Source organism: Lepidochelys kempii, chromosome 4, assembly GCF_965140265.1.
Source record: "Lepidochelys kempii isolate rLepKem1 chromosome 4, rLepKem1.hap2, whole genome shotgun sequence".
In the NCBI taxonomy this organism is placed as follows: Eukaryota; Metazoa; Chordata; order Testudines; family Cheloniidae; genus Lepidochelys; species Lepidochelys kempii.
Window position 1 is genome coordinate 29,513,743 of NC_133259.1, and position 16,497 is coordinate 29,530,239.

A 16,497-nucleotide genomic window follows, 5' to 3' on the forward strand; every position below is an offset into this window, starting at 1 on the left:
ATATTTCTTTATATACCTCCACCAACCCCAAACCTCCCCAGATCTCCTTATTCACTTCTTACTAAAGCAAAACTATCAGTGACTTTGGAAGTGCTGAACTGGGCCAGTAGCTCAGCTATTCAATCAGATTTACTTCCAGCTAAAGGGGTCCATCATTTTTAATGTGTTGTAATCTACAACCTTTATGCACATTTGCAGATAATGATTGCCTTTTTAAGCAAATACAATTTTGTAGGTTAGTAGTCCATAATTTGGACTAATGACTCCACTGAACAACTGCAGTCTAACGCATTGCTTAGATTAACATAGTCTTCAAAACACAGTTTGAGTTTCTTTTAAATGTTTTAAAGTTGCTATCAATCCGTCTGTTTTAGCTATTTCTAGAGTGCCCATCTCCATAGTATCAAAGCACTGGATAATTTACTCCTTCCTACTGATAACAGAATGTGTCAGAAGACTAAACAAAAGGCATTAGGCCAGCTTGAGCTCTGGTGAAGCTTGATGAAACTCCACTGAAGTCAATGGAGTTCATGGGCTTGCAATAGGGTGGCATTTGGTCTATTGCCAGATCTACTGCCAACTTGATAAGGTCATTACTCATAACTTTAGAATGAACTAGCCTTTTGGGCTGCTTGACAACCTATCAATGAAAACTAAAAAAATGGCATTCTAAACCTGTACAGGAGAGTCAAAATGTGAGATGAAGTTTGATACCAGCTCCTTTTATCACTCCAGACTGGAAACTTCTTTATTCTTTTCAACAGCTGATTTGTATCTGCTTGCCATTACTTTATTTGTAAGAGTTTACTGAGAAAAATGGCCAAGAGAAAGATCCTATAACGGAAACCCATATACTAGTCTCTAAACACACACTAACCGTCGTCCTAAGGATGGGAAAGCAGAATAACAACAACAAACTATTAGTTTTTAAAACTATGTTATAACTATTTCAAAGACACCGTTTTTATCATTATTTGGAGCACAAATTTAAAAAAGAGGAAACTGTTTAAAGTCAGCTACATAAAGGTAAGATTCAGTTCAGGTAAGTGTAAATGTGACTACAGAGCATTCTTTGTTTTTCTGTCTATTGAATCTAAAAAAATATTTTAATTGATTCTTGAAGAACTTTTTGAAGTTCAATAAATGCTTCAGAAATCAGTTGGGAGTCCACAAATGTTAATAGTATTTATCTAATTTCAATAAAAATGGTCTCATTAACACGCCAGCTGCTAAAATGTGTGATACCAACAGCAGCCTTCTGCCAGCCTGCAGGGAAGCATTCCTACTCACTACCCAGTTTTGTTTTAAAAGAAGTCCTTTAAAATATATATATATCTATTAACAGGGGCCCATGGCAAAATCAATCAGACCTGCAAAATTCTACTTAACCAGGGTGGGTATGTTTTTGTTTCATTTTTGAAAGATAACTAAAATCTCATTCACATTTTCATCATCATCAACAGCATGGAAAAGCACAGGTCAGAGGATTTTGTCATTATAAGTTTGGGAGACTAAAACAAATAAAGATTTTGCTTAACTCTTGAATTGTCAAGTCTTAATCAGCACCCACAGCTCCCACTGATTTCAGTGGAGTTGCAGATGCTCAGCACCGATGAAAATCAGGCTTCTGTCTAAATTTTGATTTAGATGCCTAACTTTAGGCATCAAAGTTTGAGAGTCAGATCTTCAGCTGGTGTAAACCAACAAACCTCCACTGACTTCAAAAGAACTGTGCTAATTTACAGCACGTGAGGATCTGGCCCGGAAAAGGTTGGCTATAATACCAATGCATCTCAAAGGAATGTCATGAGTCCTATCAATTAATATCTGCAATGTATTCTGAGATCCTCGCTTAAATAAATTGTATACTGTGACTTCTAGGGGAAAGGCCTATTCCTATTTTTGTGTTGTACAATACCTAGCCCATTGTGGGTGCTTCCAGAAACAGAGAATCATTAATATACACCAAACTCAATGTACAGCTTTTCTCTTCTATTTCCACAGTCTTAAGCAAAACCCATGTCTTATGTGGCACAATGGACCTACATTATGTGGCAGGGATCCCATGCAAAGTAATGGTGCGTCATACTTGTTTATTTAATAGTAATAATTCTGAAGTACCAGATTCTTTTTGAGTACCCATATTCATTTTGAGTATTAACTTAAATACTTTCATTGAAAACAACAGGACTATTTTCAGAATAAGGTACTGATCCAGGTAAACAAAGGTGATTCGATCTGGCTCATAATAATAATAAGTGATAACACAAACTATTTTTGTTATCTCTAGTGGAAGGCTGCGTTGAAAATGGCACCTCCCTTTTGTATGTAACCTCAGTTCAGAGAAGTTGGGGTGCTCTTAGACAGGCCTCTGTCCCTCACTAGTCATTCTGGATCTCTCTCCTCCTGGCTGCTTACATTTGTGACAATGTGTTCAGCTGGCAGTATACCTACTTACAAGCTGTTCAGGCAGTGAGGCTTAGCTGTATGTGCCAAGCAATGATAGTTGTATGTGAGCAGCCTAAATAATGATGCATGCCAGCCTTTTTGAAAATCCCGTATGCCCTCTTTGCTGCAGAGTGGTGGCACCATAGAACCAGCTCAGTCACAAATGTTCCATGACTCAGGTTCTGACTCAGAAGAGAAGTCAGCAGCCACTAAGGCACATCATTTGTTACTACTGGACAGTGCAGTGGTATTTCACAAGCAATAATCAGACCCTGTAGGAGGCAGCATCTGGAGCTGCTGAGACTTGGCAAGTGTTTGTTCCATTTGAGTAACACTTCAGTTATATAGGGAATCATGGATGGACTTAAATTCACTAAACACTTAATACTGGCTTCCTGTATCCCGTTCAGTTCTGGAAAGAAGCAGAGCAACTGTCCTGGGTGCGACCATCAGGGAACAGAGCCAGATCCTAGTAATGGGAGTTGGCAGGACTGTGATACACACAAACAAAATGCAATCAAGGTAATCAGCTGCCAGGGGTAGTGATGCTCAGCCTCTTTAAACTGGCCTGTCTTGTGCTTAGTTCAGGAAGTCCATTGTACTGTTCATCATTGATATGGAATCACTTTGATTGATAGACAAGAAGAGTTTATGACATCCTGCTCTGCATTCACTCTTAGGTCCCTAAAGGTGAGAGTCTGAGGGCCAGATCCTGGGCCTGCTCCAGATGCTTTGGAACTCCCTGAAACGAACCTTTGAAATGTTTGAGGTCTACATACCTTGCTCTAGGATCTTGACCTCAGATCAGCTGAACCTGCAGGCGCCATGCAGAGAGGCTGTAGATAAGCCTCAGAATTTTGTTAATTTAGAACCCCTGTGAGTCTAGACCAAGAAGTACCAGGGAAGTTTGAGGGAGAACACCCTCACGTCCTCTCCACACTAGACAGCTGAACCATTTCAAGGTTAAACATCACAGCTGAGTGTTTATGTGCTCCTGAAACAGTTTACTGTGCCCATACTATCCAGCCTGGTTTATTCACTGTCTCATTTTCAGATTTCACACAGTAAGATTTAAAATGTAATATTCTGAAGTGGGGTTTTTTTGTGACTTGTATTACTCCTCTAGGAACTGGGATATTAGGAACATACTGGACAGAGCCAAGAGCATCTCATTATTGCTTCAGCTACTCTCAGATCTTCCAGAATGAGAAAAGTTGGAGCACACCAGGCAGAAAGTATACTGGGCAACTACGACTTGGATGCTGTCAGATGGAGGGAAGGGTAAGAGAGTCAGTGCTGCCATTGAAGTTTGGGCCAGCAGAGAATCACATGGATAAAATTAGGAGGACCTTGAGTGAAAATGCACAAGGCCTGAAACTGCAATGAAAGAGACATCAGTAGATTTGGAAAAAATTTGGGGTGACATGACTCCTTATTCCTCCAAGTGACTGCTCTTATGGGTTAGGCAGCGGCGTTCTAGCATTGCACTGGGAGAACTTACTGACCGGGTGCAGTTGCAACACCTACTTCACCTGTTTACACTAGCATTGCAACAATCAAACTGAACTAGTGAAGGTGGAGACTTGCTCAGAACTCGGACAATCCTGCCTTTATTGGGAATGCATGTAAAATGTTCTCAGTGTGTGTACAAAAATAATTTCATGTATGATCTAGGTGTTCAGATCAATGGTGTCAATACCAAAATTCTCCAGGGTAGCTGGAGTGATGGCTACTTCTCATTTCATTTACATAAAGATAATGGAAAGGTAACCACAAGAAATGATTATCCTGATTCTCCTCTCAGACCAGTTTTGCACCGGCGTTACTCCATGGATCTTACTCCAGTTTTGCCTCTGTAAGTGAGAGGCAAATCACACCCATTAACTGTAACTTAGAGTGTAGAGAAGCCCAGAGCTTGGCTGAAGCCCATGAAGGTTTCTAGAGAAAAAAAAAACAACAACAAAAACCCTGGACTTTTTTCCCTCCTACCAGGAGCATTTAAGAGATGTTTATCTTTCTGTTTTATTCTCAAACTTCACTTCTCTGAAGTGATAGCTGCCAGAGGTGTCTGAATTTCTGGCACATTTGCACAGAGAGCTGTGATTACTGGATCATTATCAGCTAGCTTCAGGCCCAGTACAGTTCAGTATGCCAGAATACAACTTCACTTTCCTCCCCTCCCCCAATCCCATTTGTTAATTATTAGTTGTCTGAAAAAGGGAGAGAGTTGAAAGGGAAATATTTAGTAATGAGAGAGCATGGCTGAAGTGATTACATTCTCCTGCTATATAGAATCATTCTCCAGAGCTCTGTAGTCCTTAGCCAAACAAACACTATATGCAAGGCACTAAGCCTTGGACAGAAGGGTTCCTGGCCCTCTGCACCCCACTTCAGCAACCTTCTCTGATAATATTTTGGGAGGGGCACTGATAGGCTCTGGAGTAAGCTGTGTCTGGCCCTCCCTGGGTTCAAGAATAGCCACCATAGGTGGGATTTTTAAATGTGATCAGGGTTGGCCTAATTCTGCTCCCCTTGGTAATATTTCCATTGGCTGCAAGGGGACCAGAAGTTAGGCCAATGGCGAACACTTTTGGAAATCCCACCTTATGAAGCAAGAATCTTTCGGGTGAGGATAGAAGCAAAGTTAATGGGAGGAGAGTGGATCTGAGGAGGGCCCTGCCGTGAGGGGAAGGAGATGAGCAGATAGATGATAAGACAAACTATTTAGAGAGAAAGCAGCTGGCATTGCCTGGTTAGGTAAAATACACCTTCTATTTCAAGACTGATAAAGAGGAATCAAATAAAACTAAATGCTTTTCTTTCCACTTTCCCCACAAAGTAATCTCCCTTCCTTTCTTTGGCTGAGCTGTAGCCAACTAGACCCTCCAGTTATGTCATGCGTCCTTTAGATAGGGCAAAGGACAAAAGAAAAAGAAAAGACAAACAGAGACGGTTTCATTTCTGCCTTATGGAAGGCTAGAAAAGACAGAAAAATGCAGTTACATAGGCCATGTCTACACTACACAGTTTGGTCCACACAAGTTACATTGGCATACCATCACCAAAGTCCGTGTCCCGCTCAGGGGCATGCACACTTAACAGGTTGCACTGGGCACTGCACGTACTCCTCAGGCGTGCTTGCTGTAATATTCATGTGCAGAGCGGTGCACCGCAGATAGGTATTAAAGTGTGCCCTGCACCACCATTTGGCACAATGTCTTTTGGGACATTTTTGCTGTGTTTTGTACGTTATGTACATCTATAAATATGGTTGGGTCTTTGCCTCATATGCATTCTGTAACGTTTGCTGTGAACGAATATATTCTAGCTTTCCAGAAATAGAACTTGATTGTGTGCAAAACAGCAGTTGACAAAAGTAAATTGCAAACCAACATATGCAAGGTTTAAAAAAAACCTTTTGCCAACAAACCCAAGTGAAAACGGAAGTAAACTACAAACATTTATGTCTATATATGTTGTTCCATGCCATCTGTTGTGATTACATACACACCACCCTGTGGTTGTCACAAGACGGTTTATATGTAGTTATGGTTCTCTTTGTTGTCCCCTAGCTTGGAGTGGTAGTGGTAAGGATGTACCCTGCAGTGCCATGAGGAATGTTTGGGAGTGTGGGGAGCATAGAGTTCTACAAGGACTGCAAAAGCAGCTGAGTAGAGCCCTGCAAATCTGCGGATATCCTCTTTATATCCACAGACCATGTTTGTGGATCGCAGATTGGATGCAGATGTAAATTTTGTATCTGCACAGGGCTGTACTGCTGAGTGCAGGATTTTGGGGACTGAAGGTCAACCATGCTCTGCAACCTATTATGTCCTGGTGTCTTTCATCTTTTGGCCTGTCCTGCAGCAAGCACTCTCTCTGTTCTCGGTCTTTCTCCTTGTTCACGTTCTGAAGGGCCACAAATTCTAGCTGAAATTAAACTTGTGCAACTCCAGTCTCGGTTACACGAACTTCCACAGGGGCCAGGATTGCACCCAAACCCTTCACCATCTGATGCAAGTCAGTGAACACTGGGACATGAGATAGTCTAGTTCCTATTACCAGTGGACATATGTCCACATAACAGTTGGCACTAACTGACACTTTTATTGACAGACTCAGCAAAGGTTAAAGACTGAACAGGCCTGGAGAATGAACTCCTTTCTCCCACTGGTTTCTACAACTGAGACCAGAAACATCATGATGAAGTTTACACTGCTGCTATTCCTGTTCTATAGATAGATGGAGGATTCCAGTCCCCAAGGATACCTTTCACCAACTCTACCAATATTTTGCTTAATAGTTATCTTTTAAAGTATCTGTTCACAGTATTGTACATAAAGGCCAGTCCATAACTGAAGTCCCTTCAAATTTTTCAATAAAACATGTCTCAGAAAGTATCATTATAAAAGCCTTTGTCTCTTCAAAACTGCTCTGAAAGTGCATATAGTAGGTTAACGCTCTCCAGATGTACAAATTAGCGGCCTTTTATTTATAACATGCAACCACTGCCTCCATGCTCAGGCAGACACGTTTCCTTGTGAATTAACAGCAGGCCTGTCATGTATCACTGAATTTTACTCTGTTTCCTCACAGGGGTTAAGATTTTTGAGCTTTTTTTTTTTTCCAGGTCAAACATATTTCACCGGAAAGGTCGGCGTGTGGCAGTACAACTATAATCTGGGCCTTCCCAAAGGGAGGAAGTCACACACAGCACTTTTGAAGTGCTGATAAGGAGAGAAAACTACAATTAGCTTTTGCAGTTTCTCTGATGAATTTGCATTTTAAATTACTTTTCAGTATAATTTTGTTTCATCTTTCTTTTCACTCTGACTTCTGCAGTTTCGAAAGCTGGTTATAAATAGTGTACAGGAGCACATTTGTTATTAAAACTACATCAACATGATTTTTGTTCTCAAATATTCCTTTGAGATTGCTCATTAGAAAAAAGTGGGCTGATGAGGAGATGAAGAGAAGGATGCAAGAGGGTTTCATAGGAGTTTTATCTTTAGATGGGAAGGTACATTCTCGCTTATCAGCCCCCAGTCTTGTGTAAGAAATGCAGGAATTCAACTACCCTACTTGCTCTGTGGACAAATCTTGCCCTAAACCAGCAGCATTTTTAGGCCCAGATCCTATTCTCTCTGAAGTCAGTGGGAGTGTTTCCATTGACTTTAATGGGAGCCACTGGGTCATGCCTTTACGGCATGTACAGTGGAGGTATTCACGTGGGGAACTGTTGACTAATATATGCACGAAGTATCCCATGACCAATTGCATTCACAGAAGTAAGTTTTGGTTTAGAGCAAATAGGGAAGCTGTCAAGATTAGGACAGATGAGTGCTTTACCATACCAACAGAAAGGGAGTTACTCTCACAGGCCTGTACTGATACGACCCAAGGAAGAGGACAAGATTGTTTTACCCTGGCACAGAGCTAGGAGGACCTTTCACATGCTTGGTACCTGGAAAGGATGTGTTCAGAACAAAGAGATAAGGGATACATCATGGTACCAGAAAAACAAGGTAGAAAGCTTATTGGTTACATCTACTTTCAGATAATACGCACAGTACCTTTTACTTGTAAAAAGGTAGGGCATGAAAAGATGACTTCGGGAGCAATTTTGGTAACACACCTTCTGTGTAAGGTGAATGTAACAATGCTGCTTTAAATGGCTTCCCAGAGATGGGAAGTACCTTTTACTTGTACTGTATTATTATTTGCTTATAGCAATAAACCTGACAAATATTGGTTATTTAGTCTCTTTAATATATTTCATAAACTAATGTATGGTCAAGCAACTGACTATTCAATTTATCACCCTGCTGCCCATACAAAGCAATGCCCCACACAGCTCTCTCCACCAGAGTATGGATGAGCAGGGGAATAGCTAAGAGATGCATCTCTGCACAGACACACTAGCCAAATCCCTATGTAGAGAAGAGGGCAGAAGGTATGGACACAGTTGCAACCCATGGGCTGCAGTAGCTGCTGCATTGGTGCTCTGTAGGTAGATTCACTCCATCTTCATCTATACCTGTGGAGAATCCCTGGGCATGGCCCATTTACAACAGGCTTTGCACAGGGGTCCAGAATTTGGCTCCAAGGGGGTAAACCTAATTTTCTCTTTACTCCATTAAGTTAAGGTTCTCTTGACAGCTTTCCTAGATAGATTAACCCATTGCCTGATTGACTTCACTGAAAAGTTTGTTTGCCTCTTATTCCTGGGGCTACAATATTTGTAAAACAAATAACAAAATGATCAAAAATGTAATGTGACTTCATTTTTCATTTCCCAAAAATGGCCACTTCCCACTCAGAGAATAATCAACATTCTATTTTAAACCAGAAATGTTTGGTCAGCTAGTAGCTTTGGCCCTGGTTTTCAGGGGTGCTGAGTACCCACAGCCCCAACTGAAGATAATGGGAGCAGCTGGTGCTCTGCAAATCAGTCCCTAAATGTCTCAATAAAGCACAACACACACCTGGAGCTCTCTAGTCTGTTCTGAACAGGAGAGAAAAAAACTAATCACATTTCATAGAGGGGGAAAAAATACTTTGCTTTATAATAAAAAAATGTATCTGCAGTTGTCAAGCACTTGAATAGAGATCTGAAGGTTAGATGCATATGAATTATACTTAATTCTGTCAAACATTATTTGAATACAAAATGTGATTTCATTATTGCTTTACTCCTTTTTTTATTTATTTATTGATAGAATGTTGCTCTACAATCTAAAGAATCATAAGCCCGTAATAGGCTAATTTGTGTAATTGCAGAATTTGAGTCAAGAAAATGATGGAGACTTTGTATTTGAATGTCACTACTGAGATGCAGTGTTAATTTTCTCTTTTAATACGTTCATCTGGATGCTAATGTCAGCTGATTATGGTAGTATGTAAAAGGGAATGCGCACAGCTCTAAGTAAAGGGCATCCATTTACATCACATTAGGATCTTGGTCTACGGATTTATTGGAACGTACTTCTTCGGACTTATGCTGGTGTCAATGAAAAGTAACTCCATTAACGTCAATAGGCCAGATCTCAGCTGGTATAAACTGCCATTGCTCCACTGAAGTCAGTGGAGCAGCTGAGGATCTGGCCCGGAGGAGTTATGGCAGTGTAAAACCAGCATTAGTAAGAACCAGACCCAGAGTCCACATAAGAAGTTTCAGTGTCCCAAAATTAAAAACAATTAAAAATTATGGAAAGACAGAATGAAATACAATTCAATAACACATCATTTCATTTACACTATTAGCAGTATGAGGCTTCTAACAAAATCCTTCATATTTTATTAGCTGATGATCCAGCCCACATAGCTACTCTGCCATAGGATAAAATTCAGCAGAATAGTGGAGCTCCAGATGGACAAGATCTTCTCTGATAGAGAAGACTTTATGTGTACTGGGCCCCTGTCACTCAAGTTTTACTGCATATCATATAATCGGTCAGCTATAATGTGAATAATGGCTAAAAAATTACCCTAAAAACAAACTTTTTCTTTTAAAATTACCTCACATCAGATACTCAGGATCCACCTCTACCAATTTGGATGAAGAAAGACTATGTTTGTTTAAAACAAAACAAAAAATAAAAATAATAATAAAAAAAAAAGATCAGTGCCCCCATGAAAAACAGGACTGCCACGGACAAATTGCAGCCAGGGCCAATTTCAAATACTTCCTATTAAAAGTTTATTATGAGAAACCAAACAAAACCTACACAGAAAATTCAATGAGCACAGCAAATAGCCCTGTGTGAAATTTCAAATTGACTATCTACTTTTACAGAAAACAGGAATTTATGCACCATTTTAGAATGCAATCCTGATTATGGAGTCACTGTCCAGTGCTCACCTAATAACTACTAGTACTAATCAATAATAATAATAATATATGATAAAAGGAATAAAACTTACCTTACAGTGCTTTTTTAAGGTTGCCAGTTCAGACACTAATTGTTCGAGCATCTAAAAAGCTTCTTGAGCCAGACAATTAACTGTGAAGTCATTACAAAAGAGTTATTCTCCAGCAAACTAAAACAGAAGAAAGATGACAAAAATGCAGAAAGAGAATTTAAGATTCTAAACAAAAAGCAGCTGGCAACTGACCATTGTAAAACCTACACCATTCAGACCAAGTTGATATGTCATAACCAATGCGAAGGGTCATCCCTCTAGGAGGAACAGAAGACTTCTAAATGCATTCAAGGAGTGCACTGGCTCTCGCTTTCCTAAAGACACCCAAATCCTACTGACAGTTATTGATAGTGAAAAACATCAGGCCCCGCAGACTCCAGATGATTAAATCACCTCAGCACTTGAACAGGCCATTGCAGAAGGAACTGTTTTGAGGACAAGAAGTGATCAGGTCATGTGATCAGAACATCACTGAGATCCAAAGGGAGAAGTTACTGACAGATGTCAAATAATATCCTGTCACCGGTCTTCAGATTACCTACACTAACCTCCAAAGTAGAAATGTTTTGTTTGTATTCATTTCTGGTGATGGTTGTTTTTAGTTAAAATTTTGATTCATTACTATTATTTTGTAATGAATAGACAAAATGTAATAGAAGCCACTAAAGTCAGTGAATTCTGACCCTTGCCATGTGGCAGGAGTGTTGGAACTGACCCCACTGTAGGATGTCACTGCAAACATTGTGGTAGAAGTCCCTCTAGATCAGTGGCTCTCAACCTTTCTATTTTGTGTTGTAACTGATATCAAAGTGCATATTATTTTTGAGTACAAATATTTGCACTGTAAAAATGATAAAAGAAATAGTATTTTTCAATTCACTTCATACAAGTACTGTAGTGCAATCTCTTTATCATGAAAGAGCAATTTACAAATGTGGATTTTTTTGTTACATAACTGCACTCAAAAATAAAATAACAATGGAAAACTTCAGAGCCTACAAGTCCACTCAGTCCTACTTCTTATTCAGCCAATCTCTAAAACAAAACAAGTTTATTTACATTTACAGGAGATAATGCTGCCCTCTTCTTATTTACAATGTCACCAGAAAGTGAGAACGGGCATTTTCATGGCACTTTTGTAGCCAGCATTGCAAGGTATTTATGGGCTAGATATGCTAAACATTCATATGCCCCTTCATGCTTCAGCCGCCATTCCAGAGGACATGCTTGCATGCTGGTGACACTCGTTAAAAAAATAATGCATTAATTAAATTTGTGACTGAACTCCTTAGGGGAGAATTGTGTGTCCCCTGCTCTGTTTTACCCACATTCTGCCATATATTTCATATTATAGCAGTCTTGGATGATGACCCAGCACATGTTGTTCATTTTAAGAACACTTTCACTGCAGATTTCACAAAACGCAAAGAAGGTACCAATGTGAAATTTCTAAAGATAGCTACAGCACACGACCCAAGGTTTAAGAATCTGAATTGCCTTCCAAAATCTGAGAAGGACGAGGTATGGAGCATGCTTTCAAAAATCTTAAAAGAGCAACACGCCAATGCGGAAACTACAGAACCCAAACCACCAAAAAAGAAAATCAACCTTCTGCTGGTAGCATCTGACTCAGATAATGAAAATGAACATGCGGTGGTCCACACTGCTTTGGATTGTTATCGAGAAGAACTCATCATCAGCAAGGAATGTCCCCTGGAATGGTGGTTGTAGCATGAAAGGACATATGAATCTTTAGCACACCTGGCATGTAAGTATCTTGCGACACCGGCTACAATGAGAACACCTATTCTCACTTTCAAGTGACATTGTAAACAAGAAGCGGGGAGCATTATCTCCTGAAAATATAAACAAACTTATCTGTCTGAGCGATTGGCTGAACAAAAATTAGGATTGAGTGGACTTGCAAGCTCTAAAATTTTACATTGTTTTATTTTTTAATGCATTTTTGTACATAATTCTACATTTGTAAGTTCAACTTTCAAGATAAAGATATTGCACTACAGTACTTGTATTAGAGGAATTGAAAAATACTATTTCTTTTGTTTTTTTACAGTGCAAATACTTGTAATCAAAAATAAATATAAAGCGAGCACTGTACACTTTGTATTCTGTTGTAATTGAAATCAATACATTTGAAAATGTAGAAAACATCCAAAAACATTTAAATAAATGGTATTCTATTATTAACAGTGCAATTAATTGTGATACATTTTTTGATCGCTTGACAGCCCTAGAATATAAATATTGTACTTACATTTCATTGTATTATATATATTGCAGTATAAACAAGTCATCGGTATGAAATTTTACTTTGTACTGACTTCGCTAGTGCTTTTTATCTAGCCTATTGTAAAACTAGGCAAATATCTAGAGGACTTAATGTACCCCCTGGAAGATCTCTAAGTACCACCAGGGGTACACGTACCCATGGTTGAGAACCAGTGCTTTTCTAGATGTGTGGTAGCATGCTCTATACCTCAAGCTCAGAGTGAGCACGTTCTGTCAAGTTTTTAGGCTCTAGTACTCAGTGGGTTACCATGAACACTCACTGAGCAAGCTGAGGAATCATTTTGCTAGGCTGCCAGAAATAAAAGGTGCAAACACCCTAGGCACAATTACTTTAACAGTTACAAGACCAAAACAACAGTTCTTAACTCAGGCTTTTGGGCAGTCCCGTACAGGGGTCAAAAGAGTCATGTTGAGACTTCTTTTCACTGCCCTGTGTTCCCTATCTGTGCCCCCCCCTTGCTAGCAACATAGTGTGTCTCTGCCTGAACCTGAGCCTTTCAGTCCCAGCTCCCCAGCTACCAGCTGCTTGGCCTTCCCTCCTAAGCCAGCTACCAGGAGGCAGTCTCAAGTCCGCCACTCCTGCTCTTAGCCAGCAGCCCTTCCAAGCCTGGTGCTCTCTAACTTCAGATTGTACTTCCTTTTCTAGTATCAAAAGGATTATGAAGCTCTCCAGTGGCTGAGTGTTAACTGACTAGTACATTAATAAGCCAGTTGGTCCATTACAGTATTAACCTGTTGTAACATTGATCCATTTTACATGACTAGACCAAGAAATAAAGATTAGTCTCTTGCCAGAAAACAAAGACCAGTATATCACGTGGGGTACTGTAATGTTTATAAAAACCAGCTTAAGCCTAACAGACTAAATTAGTATTGCTTGCCCTCTTGAGGGAAGTTTTAATCTTCAGTGGTAGTTCCCATTTAGTTCAATAGCTCTAAGAAAAGATAGGATTCATCTAACTATTGAACCCCTTGGTATAGTCCCAAATAATAGGAGAATCATATATTAACCATGGTATGAACTTAACTGTTTTATGATGTTTTCACAACCTGTTGACCATTAAAGTTCAAAAAAATCCAACACCCTTATTCAGGTTTGCAATTTTGAGCTCCTCCCATGGGCTCTTAGCATTTCTGCCTCTTAGCATTGTTGTCAACTATGATTTAAACTGTTTCCTCATAGTTATATAATTTCTTCAATTACTGCAAGGGTCTTTTTTTAACTAGTCAAGATAATGTATTTAATTCTGCCTTCTTAAATCTGCATTCAACATCATATCATGGGTTAGAGAGTCTTGTAGGATTAAAATGAAGACACTTCTTCACTGGGCCCATTCAAACCTCTGTAATCTGAACCTGTGGTTTTTGATAAGAAAAGGGGATACTACTTACATCACCAGAGTTGATTATCTTTAAACACTCCTCTTCCATATTCATGGAGAAGAGAATAATTCAAATTTTACATTTTAAAGGCTGATCCCACTTGAGTCCCCTTCTATATCAGATAGTGAAGTTATCATCATTGTCTAATTAATGAGGGGATAGATTAAATGATAGATTTATATTACCTACATTGCAAATTATGATAATCATTATTAAGAATAATAATTTAGGTTCACAGAGAACCTCATATCCTGTAAGTTCCAAAAGTACTTAACAGACTAGAGACCAAATTCTGTTCTCAATTACCCATTCACAATTGCAGTGACATCTAGGGCTTGTATATATCAGGTCAGGATTTATAGTGTGTATAATAAATATATAGAGGGCCCCAGTTCAGCAAGGTGATGAAGCATGTGCATAACTTTAAGCAAGTGCCTAACTTTAAACAGGTGAGTAGTCACACTGACTTCATAAGAGTATTCTCATTGACCTCAATGGGATTATTCATGTGCTTAAAAGTTAAGTATGTACTTAAATGCCTTGCTGAATCAGGGACTGAGAAAGGGCAATTTCCAGAGGTTAAACAATAAACCATAGAAAGGTCAGATTTTCAGAGGGCAGGTACTCAGCACATTCCGAAAATCAGACCCCCTTTAAGATGTCTCAGGTTTGGCATCCAAAAATGGAGGTGTGCAAAATCACTAAACACTTCTGAAAATCTTTGTGTATATTCAATAGATATGCGTTGAAAAGGAAAGGAAAAGCTTTGTGTTGTCTTTGATTAACATAACTCAACTGAGTGGGAGAATCTTAGGTAGCTTTTGTATAGAGAATCATATGTTAAGATTGTAAGCTCCTTGAGGCTGGGGGCATAGTCTCAGATGGTGTATATTGCCATAGTTACATAGCTCCATATTAATTGCTATGGAAATTTACATCAGCTGAGGATCTGCCCCAGGAAATGAATTTATTACATGTGTACAGTGCCTAGCACATGAGGGTCCTAACCTCAATTAGGGCCCTTAGGTGCTATCACAATAATAATAATTAATAATAAAGATAAAACGATAAAAACTATAAGCCTCCTGTGTTACAGTCTTGAATAACCAAGGCCTTTAACTTCATTGCACACAAATGTGACTAATGCATAGGATCACTGATTAAACTCATCTTTGTTTTTCAGGTACCGTTACAAGATGATCTTTGTCTATTTATAGCACTGGGAGAAAATGAATGTTTTACTCATGTTTTGGTGCCAAATTGCTAGGATTTTTTAAAAGCAACACATAAAATAAAATAATCGGTGCTTTGGGGGCTATTACATTCAGCTGTATTGCTCAAGGATAAGACTACGCCAGCACAGGAAAAAAAAAATTAACTCAATTCCTAGAGACATGATCTGTTAATTGTATTCAACTTGATAAGATGTTTTAAAGCAAAAAGTAGTTTAGTGGGTGGGGTTGGAAGCAGCCTACATGTTCTGTCTTTTTAAAAAATTATTCCTACAAACTTTTCCTTATCATCTATTAAATCTTTCCTCTAATAATGTTAACATATTCATGGTAGTATTGTTAAAAAAAATAAGCTTACAAATTTAGGACTAGACTCACACAGGGGCCAGAGGGACAGTAAGAATGACTCTATAGACTCCTGGTTAATACACCCACCTGGAAGACCCAGGTTGCAGCCCATGTACCTATGAATATTTAAGTATTTGATACAGAGTGGAACAACTTCAACAGGAGAGACTGAGAGATCCACCCCAGAATACCCTAAAGCCTGGGGATGTAGGAAACATGAGTTCAAGTCCTTGCTGTACATCAGACATAGAGGGTATTTGAACCTAGGTCTCCTACATCCTGGATGAGTGCTCTAACCACTGGGTTAATTGAACATAAGTGGGGGCACTACCACTACCTCCTCTGGCTCTGTTTTGTGCAGGACCCACTCCAGTAGACAAGCTCTTAGGTGGCCTTTGAGCACATCAACCAGTTTGGAGCCCAGATAGGGAGGAGAACACCTACTTTGTGAATCCCACTGTGGCTTAGATATGAGGTAGGCACAGAGGTGCTGGGACTGATTGCAGGTCTTAGGCAGAGGTCTGCATGCCTACTGGTACAAATTTAGGTGCCATGGGGACCTTGCCAGTGGAAACAGGCACCTAGGACTTTAGGTGCCTACAAGGTTAGGCAACAGCTGAGTGGTGGTTCTGTGAATGCCCGTGGCACCTAAATGTTTATGTGGTCTCCCACGTTATGTGGGAGATGTGTACCCTCCCATGTAGTTCTCACACCTCAGCCCCTGCCCTCACAGTCTATATAATGGAAATACACAAATTCCACTTCCTGGAGACCCTCGTACCCCAGGGAGGTGAGAACTGGACTTTGGCCTTTGTAAATATATCCTAATGCTATCATGATATGACATTATGGC